General features: G+C 39.7%; 2 non-coding genes across 2 annotated transcripts; both read left to right on the top strand.

The window, feature by feature from the left end:
- Positions 1–1,140: 1,140 nt before the first annotated feature.
- LOC141634783 (small nucleolar RNA R71) lies at positions 1,141–1,247 on the top strand. Its single transcript, XR_012539505.1, has one exon. It is a non-coding gene; the product is annotated as a small nucleolar RNA R71 (small nucleolar RNA).
- Positions 1,248–15,563: 14,316 nt separating this feature from the next.
- On the top strand, positions 15,564–15,670 carry LOC141637086 (small nucleolar RNA R71). Its single transcript, XR_012541648.1, has one exon. It is a non-coding gene; the product is annotated as a small nucleolar RNA R71 (small nucleolar RNA).
- The last annotated feature ends 316 nt before the right edge of the window (positions 15,671–15,986 follow it).

Genomic DNA, 15,986 nt, shown 5'->3' with positions numbered 1-15,986 from the left:
TTCCGTGAAAGGAATTGAGACTTCCAAATTCTTCACAATTTCCATAAATTTTCCAAGTTGGTCATCAAATTTTTTCTTGGCTTGACGACTCGGAAAAGGAAGTCTAATCACAATGGGCTCCTTCTCCTTGACCTTGTCTTCATTTTTCTTTGAAATTTCTTCTTTTGATGGTTCTCCATCCTTGGAGTTTTGCACAACTTCTTCTTTGTCACTAGCTTCCACAACTTCATCCTCAACTTGCTTCTCCGGTGCTTTATACCTTGTACCACTCCTCAAGTGAATAACACTAACTGTTTTATGTCTTGGGGGATTACTTTGAGGTGGTAATTGCCCCTTTTGTCTTTGTGAGCTTGAAGATGCTAGTTGAGTCAATTAGGTTTCCAACATTTTGGTGTGAGCTAGGATGTTGTTGATGGTGATTTCCTTTGCTTGACTATCCTTTTGCATTTGGGTGAAAAACTCTTGTTGATTCTTTTGCATTTGGAGGACCGCTTTTTGAACATAAAAACCTTGGTCATTTTGTTGATTGTATGGAGTTTGATTTTGGTAACCTTGGTTTTGGTTGTAAAAGGGTCTTTGATTTTGGTTTCTCATGGGAGGTGGGGTGTATGTTGGTTGAGGGTTTTGAACATTTTGGCTTTTGTATGAGAGATTTGGATGAAATTTGGTGTTTTCATTGTAATAGTTTGAATAAGGGGTACCACTCTTGTATGCTTGAAAACCATTCACTTGTTCATTTGTTCCCCTACATTAACTTTCGTCATGTCCCAAAGTTCCACAATTCTCACATATCCCACTTGGGATTGATGAGATACCGTCATGGCATTAACATGATGCTTTGGTGATTTTGAGGCTTCTTCAAGTCTAGCCATAGCTTTTTCAAACTTCAAATTGATGGTATCAATGTGAGCACTAAGTTGAGCACCCAATTGAGTAATGGAGTCCACTTCATGCTTTCCTCCTCTAGTAGCCTTGCGAGGTCTACGATATTGTGAGTTATGGACCGCCATTTCCTCAATTTTGTTCCAAGTTTGATTGTCATCAACTTCGATGAACATTCCATTTGATCCCATGTTGAGAATGTTTCTTGAGTCTTCATAAAGACCGTTCCAAAATTGTTGTACCAAGAACCACTCGCTAAGTCCATGGTGAGGACATGAGCGACAAATTCCTTTGAATCGCTCCCAAGCATCATACAAGGACTCTTCATCTCTTTGCTTAAAGCCCGTAATTTGAGCTCTTAGCATGTTAGTCTTTTCCGGTGGATAGAACTTTTTGTAGAAAGCTAGAGCCAACTTCATCCAAGAATCAATTCCGAGATTAGCCTTATCAAGGCCTTTCAACCATTGTTTCGCGGTGCCTATTAGAGAAAAAGGAAATAAGACCCATCGTATTTGGTCTTGAGTTACACCGGTTTGAGATATCGCATCACAATAGTCACAAAAAGTCTCCCTATGAGAATGAGGGTCTTCACTAGGCATCCCCCCAAATTGGCTTCTTTCGACTAATTGGATAAATGCGGATTTGGCAATGAAATTTCCGGTTAGATGTTGTGGTGTGGGAGTACCATTGGGTAGGTTCTCCTTGGTTGGTACGGAATGTGATGAAAATTTAGGCATTGTGGGTTGATTTAATGTTGGATTTTGTGTTGGGTTCTCCTCACCTTCTCTTGCAAAAGGGTTGATGAACTCAATAGTATTTGGTTGATTATCTACAACCTCACCAATACCTCTCAAAGTTCTCCTAGCAAGTCTTCTATTGGTTGTCAAAGTCCTTTCAATTTCGTGATCAAAGGGTAACAAGTTACCTTGTGATCTTCTAGACATGCAAAATATCAAACAACTCGAAAATAATTAGAACAAACCTTGAGGAGTTTTTGTAATACCACTCGAATTTTGAAACTGGTTTTATATTTCTAAATACAAATTTCGGGGACGAAATTCCTTATTAGAGGGGAAGATTGTACTATCCAAATTATTTCCGACACTTTAATAATTAAGTTGATATTTTATATATTATTAATTTAAATTTAAGTGTTTGTTTTTTTTATAACGGGTGTCTTAAATTTATATGAGAATTTTGTTCATATGGGCCATCTAAGCTTTTCATTCTTTTCCTTATTTCTCGTCTGAAGTCCTAATTTCCATATTGCACAAAATAAAACCCTACAATTGTTTTTCAACTCCCTCGTTCTTCCCTGCCTTTTTCTTTCGTTCTTTATATATCAAACACTCAAATAATTGTCCTTGCCTCCGATCCTAACGCTCGACTCTACTTGAAACACTCAGGAATTTGTCATGCCTTGACGTCATTAATATTGTATACAAAATAGCCAACTCTTATTGTTATTTTTGTCCTCTGTGGCCTTCATCAACTATGCCACTTGTATGGGGTGGACTTTGCACACCACCATCATCACTTTCGCGTTGTTTAGTAATTCACGAGTCAACGTTATGGTCTGACTTCCTTAACAAAATAGTCGGATTCGTTTCGAGAGTGAAGGTAACATGATTCTACCGATCCTATTATTCTTATTTTTGCTTGGGGTTGTATGTATATTTTTGCTATTATGTGTTGATGTGATAAATCTAATTGTAGTTGGTGGTTTATAATGTTTGCTAGTATTATTTGTGACTACTATATTTTATTTTGCTAGAATTGTGAGATGGGTAGCATGTAAACATGTTGGGTTAATGTTGGAGTGTTAGACGAGCAGACTAGTAGAATAATCAGATTGATGATGACAATAGAAATCAATATTTGACTAGTGGAATATGTTAATTAGTGGTCGGATACTTGGTGAAATTGTGAATCTGCAGTTGACTGGTATGGTTATGAGTTTTGTAAGCGTATTGGCATTGTTATTGGTTTTGTGGGTGTATTGAGAGCAATAATTTTATCATGCTTGATTGAGCAGCGTGATTATTTTGTATTGTATTTTTATTGTCTTTTCCTTTGCCTTTAACTCGTGGGTGAGTAGCTTGGGGTTTATACTCTAAGTGTTGAGCACGATTCTTTGAATCTTTGACAATATCGATATTGAAATTGAGATGAATATTGATTACTGGTATTGAGTTATTGGGGCCGTTGTGCCAAGTTTTGTGTTACGGTCTAGTGTGACCATGGTTATTGAGTTAGTTATATTGTTTGAAATCGATATTGAGATGGAAATATTGTTTCGCGGTTTTTATCCGCCAGTTCACTCACCCCTTGTCTTGGTCTTAGGTTCGACTATGAGAATACGATATTTGATTACTATATTATGAGACTGAGTAATGTGTGAGACGGAGTAATGAGTGACATGGAGTAATGAGTTGAGATTGAGTTAATTATTAGGATGAGAGTGTCTATTATATTATGGAGTAAGTTTGAGTTTGAGATTAGTTTATGGGGAGTGTTTTTATTATTCTCCATATTTCTTTTTATTTTTACATGTCTGTGTTTCCACGCCATGACCAAAAACTATTCTGTATATATTGAGGTATTATCTGTTACTCAGGTTTCCGGCTGACGTGTTTTCTCCCTTCGGGGCTACTCGTCATGGGGGTAGTTCCTTTCTGTCTTCTGGTTTTGCTTTCAGATCTTCCGCTGCTGTTCAAAAAGGATTTTATTTCAACACAAGATTTTATTTAAAGTGTTTGTAAAAGTTTTAGTTCATTTTGTATATTTGGTTTTAAGAGACATTTTGTAAGAAAAACTTTGTATATTAATTATAATATCTCTGTATTTCGGCCAGTTTTATATTTAAAAGTTAGTTTTAATTTAGCCGAAAATCAGGGGTGTTACAGTTTTACTTCCCCAAGGCAAAGAAAGACACAACTAAAAACAATACAAGAAAATCTAAATCAAGTTAACACCGTCCCCGGCAATGGCGCCATTTTTGGTCGTGATCCCTCGTGAGGGGTTTAGTTTTCAGTACTTGTCGTTAGGAGCACCTAGACCAAAACAAAATTTATAACTTCACAAACAACTCTACAATTAGTAAAGAGGCAAGTAAAGGTCGGATCCCAAGGGACGGGAATTGAGATGAGATTTTATATTGCAACTAGTGGTGTCTAAGGGTGTCACAATTGGGGTTTGAAGTAGAAGATCACTAAACTAAATAGCAATAAAAATAAACAAGCAAGATGAATTAAATGCGATGTAAACAATTGATAAAAAGCACTAGGGTGTCATGGGGTCATAGGGGATTCATGGGAATTTATCATACAAACATATTCTCAAATTATAAGCAAGCAATTATTGTTGTGATGGATCGAGTTGGTTTATGTCTTACAATCCTAGGAAAGTTTAGGTCCCGGAGCCGAATCGATTAGATTGTACAACACCTACAAGTCGACTTAATCTTCCCTACTCAACTATATGCATGGTCTAATGAGACTCGAGTTTGTTTATGTCTTACAAGTCTCATTGAAAAGATAGGTGATGGGTAAAAAATACAAGGATTCAAAGGCTCGCATTTCATCAAACAAAACATGTGCATAAGTTGAGATCACAACAATCAAGCAAATAAACTATGAAAACATATTAATTTAAGCATGAATCACCATGTTGGTTTCCCCTAATTACCCATTAACCCTAGCTAAGGAAACTACTCACTCATTATCATGTTGAACATGCTAGCAAGGTTGTCAATCATACCAATAAGGTGAAACATGATGAATAAATGAAAATGATTAACAATAATTAAAAAGAGATTAAGAGAATTATACCTACTAATGATTCCAATAATAAAGCAAAAAATAATAGAAGTACTTGATGCTTGATTGGAAGGTTGTCAATCTCCCAATAATAACCCAAATAATCTTCAATTACCCAAAAATAAAGGATAAACAAGAGAGAGATTAAGGAAATAAAACTTGTATTAAAACTTAATTAAATGTTGATTACAAGATTAAAGAGAGATTTGATTGATATTAACTACACTAAAGATTGCTATGAAGAACATGCTCTTCTAATTAGACTAATGGGGTATTTATAGTGGGGATTAGTTACATAAATTAGGGTTTACTAAGGGCTTAAATTACGATTAAGTCCTTGAGGAATCGCCGGTCTCTAGGGAGACTCCGGTCTCTTTTTCGCCGGTCATAGAAAAGATGCGCATCCTTCCTTGAAGTTTGTAGAAGACGAAATAGCTGTAAGGGAATCCGGGCGTCTTAAGCACGGGACGGGCGGATTTGGGTGTTTCTGGACGGGCGTCCAGAGGGGGAAGACGGGCAGATTGTGGAGGTTTTGGTCGAGCGTCCAGCTGAGGAAGACGCTCCGATTGTAGGCCTTGGACGGGCGGATTCAGGGCAATCCGCTCGGATTGTCTTACAACTTCATTCCTTCTTCTTTTCTTCCTTTTTCTTCATAGAATCCTTGAGGATTTCCTCGGGGATGCAAGGATCTTTTCTCATCATTGCCCATCTACTATAGTATGTACAAAGGCCTTCTAATCTTTTCTCTCCTTGATGCTTGGTCATTGAATTCAATCAATTTAGCTTCATTTTGCCATGAAAATGCAAGGTTTACACTCCTTTCCTACCAAGGACACAAAACCTCAAAGAATATGCAAAACAAAGGACTAAAGACAATAAATGACCCAAATATGCACTAAAAAACATGGGAACAAGGCTAATTCGGGGACTAAATGTGCTTAAATTATTGTCACATCAAACAACATGTTGATTAATGATGTTCAACATGTCACCTTAAAGATCTTTCTCCGTGCTTTGACCTGTTTGCTTTATGAGCGGAAAGATGTGAGTAGGCTCAACTCACACGAGGTGATGTTGCTTGCGGCGTACCTTAACTCCACACGAGCTCAAAAGGTCACATTCAGTGCCCCGGACATAGTGTGTGCCAGCTTAGCCTTGATGGCCACTTCTGACACTCGTTTTCTGAGTTATGGTGCCATTGCCACTCGGTTGGCAGAAAGGCTGACCACCTTTGAGGCCTCCTCGGCCTATACACCCTTGACCCCGGCGGTGCCTACCTTGGACTGAGAGTACTTTCGTGACACCAAGTGGTTGAGGACTTTGGAGGGTGGTGGGTTAGCATGGAGGATGTGGGGAATGAGTTGGATGCAGATACCTGCTCCCGAGCACCTTCTCGTGACCGAGCCTTTACCGGCGGCAGTCGTGGCTACTGATTCTGATGATGATGATGATGAGGCTCCTCGGAGGCAGCTTTACCTCATTGACCCGGATATCTTTGAGGTGATGCCCGAGCCAACGAAGGGGGATTAGAGACCTGAGGATAGGCAGCCCAGGGCGGGGAGAGGACCACGTCGGGTGAGAGAGACGATGGCGGAGACCTAGCCAGAGCAGCCTGTGCCTTCACAGCCCCAGTTTTCCAGCTACCCTTCCTTCTTCGGCCCTGATATGAGAGTGAGTGAGCTCACAGAGAGGGTATCGGCTACCTTGACACTCTGGAACCTCCATGAGATGGCATACCTTCAGGGGATCGGGATCGAGGCAGCACAGCTGGTGTGGTGGAGAGGCGCTGGGGATGACAGTGGAGTTTTCCACTCTTTTGGTGTGGAGCGGTCTACCTGGGGAGAGCTTGTGAGTTACCCTATGGTTGCTTGGCACCATGGCGGGTGGGAGCCGATGCTGGCGTTGTTGGGGTCGCAGGTCAGGATGCAGCTGGAGCAGGCACGTCGGGAGGTGATGGTAGAGACGAGGTGATAGATGACCAGGCTATGGAGTGATGATACTCCTTTTGTTTTTATATCGTTTCATGGATTTATAGTTGATAGTATTTGTTTTTTTTTGGTACTTTTGTTTGACTTGGGTTTGTACTCCGGCCATAAGGCCGTATTTTAGATACTTTGTAGATTTTTTATGCAGGATTTTGGGTCGGGAAAGCATTCCCGACTCGCGTATATACAATGCTTTAGACTTGAAGTGGCGTCATAGAGGATTTTGACTTGTGGCTACTCGATTAAGTGCCCCTCACTCGATCGAGTAACTGTAGGGGTGACATCTGAGGAGTATTCTTATCTCAGTTTACTCGATCGAGTAACAGATGAACTCGATCGAGTAAGTCCAGCTCGATCGAGTGCCTTACGAACTCGATCGAGTAGCACTGTTACAGCTTCATTTTGTTCAAAAACTTGTTTGCATCATCATGTCATTGGTCATTGTCATAATATTTCTTGTTGTGGGTGCCATATATCGTTGTTCAGTCTCAACTGTGGCTATATTGTTGCGCATAGTCATGCGAATTATACAAGTTTCGATGCTATGTGGTCGGACTCACTTGGAGGTTTAGTTTTCAGTACTTGTCGTTAGGAGCACCTAGACCAAAACACAATTTATAACTCCGCAAACAACTCTACAATTAGTAAAGAGGCAAGTAAAGGTCGGATCCCAAGGGACGGGAATTGAGATGAGATTTTCAATTGCAACTAGTGGTGTCTAGGGTTGTCACAATTTGGGGTTTGAAGTAGAAGATCACTAAACTAAATAGCAATAAAAGTAAACAAGCAAGATGATTAAAAAAGGGATGTAAACAATTGATAAAAGGCACTAGGGTCTCAGGGGGTCATAGGGGATTCATGGGAATTGATAATACAAACATATTCTCAAATTATAGGCAAGCAATTATTGTTGTGATGGATCGAGTTGGTTTATATCTTACAATCCTAGGAAAGTTTGGGTCCCGCAGCCGAATCGATTAGATTGTACAACACCTACAAGTCGACTTAATCTTCCCTACTAAACTATATGCATGGTCTAATGAGACTCGAGTTGGTTTATGTCTTACAAGTCTCATTGAAAAGATAGGTGATGGGTAAAAAATGCAAGGATTCATAGGCTCGCATTTCATCAAACATAACATGTGCATAAGTTGAGATCACAATAAGCAAGCAAATAAACTATGAAAACATATTAATTTAAGCATGAATCATCCCCCATGTTGGTTTTCCCTAATTACCCATTAACCCTAGCTAAGGAAACTACTCACTCATTATCATGTTGAACATGCTAGCAAGGTTGTCAATCATACCAACAAAGTAAAACATGATGCATAAATGAAGATAATTAAAAATAATTAAAAAGGGATTAAGAGAATTATACCTACTAATGATTCCAATATTAAAGCAAAGAATAATAGAAATACTTGATGATTGATTGGAAGGTTGTCAATCTCCCAATAATAACCCAAATAATCTTCAATTACCCAAAACGAAAGATGAACAAAAGAGAGATTAAGGAAATGATATTTGTATTAAAGCTTGATTAAAAGTTGATTACAAGATTAAAGAGAGATTTAATTGATATAAACTACACTAAAAATTGCTAAAAAGAACATGATAACCTAATTAGACTAATGGGGTATTTATAGTGGGGATTACGTACATAAATTAGGGTTTACTAAGGGCTTAAATGACGATTAAGTCCTTGAGGAATCGCCGGTCTCAAGAGAGACTCCGGTCTCCTTTTCGCCGGTCTTTGAAAAATATGCGCATCCTTCATTGAACAAGTAGAAGACGGATTTAGCTGTCACACAATCCGAGCGTCCAGGGCACGGGACGGGCGAATTGTGGGTGTTTTAGACGAGCGGATTCGTTGAGTGGACGCGCGGATTGTGGTGGTTCTGGACGGGCGTCCTGCTGAGGAAGACGCTCGGATTGCAGGTGCTGGACGGGCGGATTGTGGGCAATCCGCTCGGATTCTCTGTCAGCTTCTTCCTTTCTTCTTTTCTTCCTTTCTCTTCATAAAATCCTTGAGGATTTCCTCGGGGATGCAAGGATCTTTTCTCATCATTGCCCATCTACTATAGTATGTACAAAGGCCTTCTAGTCTTGTCTTCTCTTTGATGCTTGGTCATTGAATTCAATCAATTTAGCTCTATTTTGCCATGAAAATGCAAGGTTTGTACTCCATTCCTACCAAGGGATCAAAACCTCAAAGAATATGCAAAACAAAGGACTAAAGACAATAAATGACCTAAATATGCACTAAAAAGCATGGGAACAAGGCTAATTCGGGGATTAAATATGCTCAAATTACGGTCACATCAAATATCTCCAAACCGAACCTTTGCTCGTCCGAAGTAAAGAGGCGACAAAGACTAGGACCGTTATTTAAACTAACCTAATAGCATAGCCGATATGAGACAATTAGCGGGTCTCACTCCGCCCCTTCAACTCACAACAAGACAACCATAAGGTAGGATGCCTTCTTACAAGGCAAGGTGGGTCTTGCCAAAATGACGACACATCCAAACATTAAAGCTCATAAAATCAAGTAATGGATGCATCTACGAAAGAATAGCCACTTTCCTCATCTAAGTGGCGGAAATTATCTAAAGGGGAAGCAATTCAAGGGTACACACTCCTTCATAGATACAATTTCTTCAAACTACTAAGCCTAGAAGGATACCAATAAATCACCTCCAAGTTGTGTCAAGCTAGGGTACCTTTGCCTTCAATCGTTAAATGCTTTGTCAAGAGTGGACTCCCTATGGTGTTAGAAACACTGGAGGATCGCGGAATTCCCCCTCTTGCCTAGACAAGATGAAGGGTCGTCCCCTCTCTACCATGCACAAAAATGGATACGATGGATAAAGGGATCGATAGAATTTGAGTTTCATTTGGGAGTTTGCTTTTGTTGTTGTTTTTCCCCTCAATTTCTTGTGGTACATAACATTTGAGAACACTTTCTTTTGCCATTTCTTTTAATTTTTGGCATTTCCATACTTGACAACTTTTCAACTTTTTGCATTTTCTTTTTGAACATTTTCAAAGTCACTCCATATGTAGTGAGGGTGCCTTATATTTGAAGCTTTAAGAGTCTATTTTTGCTCCTCTTTTCATTTGATGCATTTTGCAAACTTTCTTTCACTTTTCATTTCATTGAACTCAAATCAATTTCTTTCTGTGCCCATTCCCTTTGATGATAAAAATGTGGTAGAACATGGATGATGGATGCATGGTTTCAAGGGTCACCTTGGAATAAACGGTAGCCAAGGAGTTATCAGACCACAAGGTACTCTTGACTAGGCCTTAATCCACGGGTCAAAGCATACTAGTATGACACATCCTAGGGTGTTTTACAAGTATTCTAACAAGCAAAGTCTTAAGAAGAAAAAGCATCTACTAGGGCCTATATACACTTGTCAATCTTCTCAAGTAGACAGTTTCGCAAAAGTTTTCTAGCATGCAAACTACATGCCATGATGCAACTAACATATATACATCCTAATGCAAATGATTCTACCAACTAAAATGCCATATAATCTAAATGCAAGTCCTAAATTCACATTGTTTATACCGCATCAATCAAAATAAAGCCACATAGTGATTAACATAGAGAGGAAAAAGGAGATTGGAAAGATCATACCATGCGGTCTTCAATATCCTCATATCTCGGATGTCGCGTAGTCGATCAATGTGAACAAGGATAGAACAAACACAATATATACAACAATATATAAAAGTCTACACTAGAAAGGAAATGAACTTGTTTTTGGATTTTCAAATTTTTCAATTTTTTTTCAATTTTTTCGAAATTTTTGAATAAAAGTTAAGTTAGAATTTCCCATCCCCACACTAATATGGGCATTGTCCTCAATGGCCAAAATCATAGGAAATTATGCAAGTATGATGCATGAATTCTATACTAAATGCAAGCTATACTAATCTATACTACATGATCCATAGGTTTTTGTTTATGAAGAAGAGCGTAATTTAGATTACCTCCCGTTGCGTATGCATGTACTTCCCCAAACCGAGATAGACATTATTTCTAATGTCTTGAATTATGGGGTAGTTCATGCACACAAGATGCAATGCATGAAACTAAATGTTGTCATTTTGGATTTTTCAAACGAGAACAATAAAAGAACACCTCAATGGGGCCGAGGTGTTAGTCCTCATGTTGCTAGGACTCTCCAACTATGATCAAGATAAAAATAAATAAAACAAAGAAAGAAGTAGACAAACCTCAAGAGGATAGGAGCCTCCAAAGCTTGCTAGTCCTCCACCATATCATCATTGTCATCATTTTCCTCCATAGAAGCGGACTCATCACCACTTCCCTATCCGCCCAACTAGGCAAAGGACATGAAGGATCAAGTAGTCCTTGCCTAGGTAAATGAAGGAGGGGTGGATATTGGGCCAAGTATGCATCTACTCGATCATTGTAAGCTTGTTTATGCATCTCTTGCATAAGTAGAGTCATATAGTCATTGCCCACTTCAACATCTTTGGGTTTGAACTATTGATATTTGAACAGATAGGGTGGTGTGACAATGGAGGAGGAGGGCTCTTCAATTTCGCCCCTTTGTTGACAGATGATGTATTCGACGCCTTTGGAAAGTGGAAGTAGGTAGTTTGTTCGATGAGCACTCAAGCGGCATATCTTGGAAGGCAAAGTGAAAGATCAAGGATCATTGGTGAGCTACCCATAGTTGGTGTCAAGAGATTTATGCTTGACCCACTTGTACTTGTTAATCATGGCATCCATGTCAATGAGATGACCCCCTTTGATCGCCACATAGGTGTTATACTTGTTGAAATTTGCGTCAAAGTGCTTGGCCAAGAGAGTAACTAGACCTCCATTTACGATAAAAGTGGTGCCTTCCTTACCACAATCAACATTGAGCCATCTTTCCACCAAAAGCCTTAGAGCATTGTAAGGCTTAGTGAATTCCCTTCCAACATTTAAGGCCGACTTAAGTAGAACACAATCGAGCTTTGTAAAGTGATTAGTGTCTTTTCTTGCAATTATAGTATTCCCGATGACCTTGTGCCACACTCTAATGCCCGGATGGTGGACTAATAGAGCGCGACAAGCATGAAAGCTCTCAAATTTCTTCCCGGAAATTGCGTCCCAAAGAGGAGCGGGGTCATATTTTTCGGGCATCTTGTGATAATAAGGTGTATCACTAAGACCTAATGCTTTACTGAAAACATCAAAGGTGATGCGCCTATTCACATTGGCACGACGAAACTCGATATATGTTCTAGTCTCCACCTTAGTCACTTTCAATGAACTTAAGAATTCCAACGTAAGGGAGGGGTATGTTAATTCTCTTGTAGTAAACAATTTTCCCAACCCCATGGCTTCGAAGAAGGCTTTTGTTTGTTCAAGGACACCCAATTTGTTCAAGGCATTTTCACATATGAATTTGGTGGGTAGAATGGCTTTCTTAGCATACTTGGCAAATGTATCCCTATGGGAGTTAGAAATAAAAATTACCTCCGGATAGTTTGATAATTGAGCAATTTCCGGAGTTGTTGATGTTGTTGCTTCCAAGGGAGGATCTTGTTGTTGTTGAACTTCCAAGTTTGCACTAGCAACCACCATAGCCATTGAAGCTTTCTTTGCTTGAAGGCATTGTTGTCTTTTTTAGAGTGCCTTTGCCTTGAGTGCCTTTGTTGCTCCTTTTGTTCTTGCCATTGATGATTATACCAAGGAAAGATTGAAAATCTTCAATTTCCAAATATACCCAAATCGATTTTAAGATGAAAGGATTTGCCTTTGTATTTCAAAAATCGACTCAAAGGTTGAAGATTTTGGTGCTTGGATTGATTATTGTTGGAAAAGGAGTGATTAATTGTTGTTGTAAGGAAGTTTGGATTTGATTTTGTTGGATTTGGTTGAGGAAATTTTGTTTTTGGTGATGGAGAGGATGAGAGTTTTGGGGTTTTGGGGTTTATGGGTAGTGTTTCAATGTTTGAATGAATGAATGAATGTGGGAAGGGGTATTTAAAACACCAAAATTTCAAAACTGCAGGGGGAAGACGAGCGGATTCCTGCCGGGACGCTTGGATTCTGCTTAATTTGGCTTCAGGAAATCTCGCCTAAAGACGAGCGTCTTTTAGAGAAGACGAGCGGATTTCTGCAATTCAGGACGAGCGGATTCCCTCAGAGACGAGCGGATTCTGTTACTGCGAATTTTCTTAATCTGCACTGGCAAAAAGACGAGCGTCTTCTTACAAGGACGAGCGCATTCTTTCAGACGAGCGTCTTCTCAGCTGGGACGCTCGGATTCTCTAACAGACCAAAATTTTTGATTTTGCAGCTCATTTGGACGGACGGATTCTCCCATAGATGCTCGGATTCCCATAAGACGAGCGGATTACCCATAGGGACGCTCGGATTTCACCTGGTCTACCCGGATTCAGTTCCTTCCGTGCACTTGCATATCCCGTGTCATTTTCATTCTTCAAATCCCGTGTTCTTCATTGTAGGGGCACTACGAAGTCATGGATAGCCTAGGCAATTGCTATCCCCACACTAAGTTAAAGCACTACACATCAATAAAATCATTAGTCCCTCCCTCACTTCTCTCAAAAATGATAAATATCTTGATGAAGGCATAAAAATCCAAAAAAGACAAAAATGCAATGTAAGAATTAAAATGCTAGTTAGGGAGTTAGAAATATTTACAAATGGTGGTTTGGAGAGGACTCCACCAAACTCTCATCCTTAGTGAGATGTCATGGGGGCATGTCCAAGTTGTTGTTGATGTTACTCAACACCTTGAAGAAGTAGTCAAAAGCTTGTTCATTGTCATGATAAAGATCCTCAATAGATCTTTGCACTTGTTGTCCTTCATGTTGGTCTTGATCGATAGCATTAACAATGTAGGGATTGAAAATCCCTTCAAACTCATCGTCCCAAAGACCACAAACTTCATCTACTTGGTCACTAAAGATCTCTTGAGTTGATAGAGACAACTCTCCCACTTTCTTGTCTTGGCCAATGAGGCCATCTTCTTCATTTCTTGACTTTGGTGAGCTTTTCAAGCTCTCTTTGTTATAATTTCCTTGCTCTTTTGATGGAGCATCATCGACTTTCTTCTTCCATTGGAGTTCCGACTTCTTCCTATCATCCTTCCGGCTATAATGATCAACCATAAAACATGGTTCATGCAAACGGGGAGCTCTCATGGTCATGTCAAGATTGAAAGTTATGCTTTCATCTCCCACTTCTAGAGTGAGCTCTCCATGCTTCACATCTATCACCGCACCCACGGTGTGCAAGAAAGGTCTACCTATAATGATTGGAATATTGGAGTCTTCTTCCATGTCAACAATGACAAAGTCCACCGGGATGAAAAATTTCCCAACTCTTACGGGAACATCTTCCCATATCCTTAATGGTGTCTTCGTCGATCTACCGGCCATTTGGAGTGTGATATTGGTGCATTTAAGCTCTCCCATCCCTAACCTTTTACTCACCGAGTACGGCATAACACTCACAATAGCCCCTAGATCACATAAGGCTTTGTTGATCGTGGTGTCGCCAATGGTACACGGTATTGAGAAGCTTCCCGGATCTTTAAGTTTTGGAGGTGAACTCCCTTGAAGTATTGCACTACTCACCTTAGTGAAGGCGATAGTCTCAAGCTTGCGGATCGACTTCTTTTTCCTAAGGATGTCTTTCATATAGTTTGCATAGGCCGGTACGTGATTGATTAATTCCGTGAAAGGGATCGAGACTTCCAAATTCTTCACAATCTCCATTAATTTTCCAAGTTGGTCATCAAAATTGGGCTTGGCTTGACGACTTGGAAAAGGAAGTCTAATCACAATGGGTTCCTTCTCCTTGGCCTTGTCTTCATTTTTCTTTGAAACTTCTTCTTTTGATGGTTCTCCATCCTTGGAGTTTTGCACAACTTCTTCTTTGTCACTTGCTTCCACAACTTCATCCTCAACTTGCTTCTTCGGTGCTTCATACCTCGTACCACTTCTCAAGTGAATGGCACTAACCGTTTCATGTCTAGGGGGATTACTTTGAGGTGATAATTGCCCCTTTTGTCTTTGTGAGCTTGAAGATGCTAGTTGAGTCAATTGGGTTTCCACCATTTTGGTGTGGGCTAGGATGTTGTTGATGGTGATTTCCTTTGCTTGACTATCCTTTTGCATTTGAGTGAAAAACTCTTGTTGATTCTTTTGCATTTGGAGGACCGCTTTTTGAACATCAAAACCTTGGTCATTTTGTTGATTGTATGGAATTTGATTTTGGTAACCTTGGTTTTGGTTGTAAAAGGGTCTTTGATTTTGGTTTCTCATGGGAGGTGGGGTGTATGTTGGTTGAGGGTTTTGAACATTTTGGCTTTTGTATGAGAGATTTGGGTGGAATTTGGTGTTTTCATTGTAATAGTTTAAATAAGGGGTACCACTCTTGTTTGCTAGAAAAGCATTCACTTGTTCATTTGTTCCCCTACATTCACTTTGGTCATGTCCCAAAATTCCACAATTCTCACATATCCCACTTGGGATTGATGAAGATACCGTCATGGCATTAACATGTTGCTTTGGTAATTTTGAGGCTTCTTCAAGTTTAGCCATAGCTTTTTCGAACTTCAAATTGATGGTATCAATGTGAGCACTATGTTGAGTACCCAATTGAGTAATAGAGTCCACTTCATGCTTTCCTCCTCTAGTACCCTTGCGAGGTCTACTATATTGTGAATTATGGACCGCCATTTCCTCAATCTTGTTCCAAGTTTGATTGTCGTCAACTTCGGTGAACATTCCATTTGATCCCATGTTGAGAATGTTTCTCGAGTCTTCATAAAGACCGTTCCAAAATTGTTGTACCAAGAACCACTCGCTAAGTCCATGATGAGGACATGAGCGACAAATTCCTTTGAATCGCTCCCAAGCTTCATACAAGGATTATTCATCTCTTTGCTTAAAGCCTGTAATTTGAGCTCTTAGCATGTTAGTCTTTTCCGGTGGATAGAACTTTTTGTAGAAAGCTAGAGCCAATTTCTTCCAAGAATCAATTCCGAGAGTAGCCTTATCAAGGCCCTTCAACCATTGTTTTGCGGTGCCAATTAGAGAAAAAGGAAATAAGACCCATCGAATTTGGTCTTGAGTTACACCGGTTTGAGAAATCGCATCACAATAGTGACAAAAAGTCTCCATGTGAGAGTGAAGGTCTTCACTAGGCATCCCCCCAAATTGGCTTCTTTCGACTAATTGGATAAATGCGAATTTGGCAATGAAATTTCCGGTTAAGTGTTGTGGTGTGGAA

Source organism: Silene latifolia, chromosome Y (genome assembly GCF_048544455.1).
Source record: "Silene latifolia isolate original U9 population chromosome Y, ASM4854445v1, whole genome shotgun sequence".
Lineage (NCBI taxonomy): Eukaryota > Viridiplantae > Streptophyta > Magnoliopsida > Caryophyllales > Caryophyllaceae > Silene > Silene latifolia.
The sequence above is the reverse complement of the archived record's forward strand: the minus strand, read 5'-3'. Positions and strand labels throughout refer to the sequence as shown.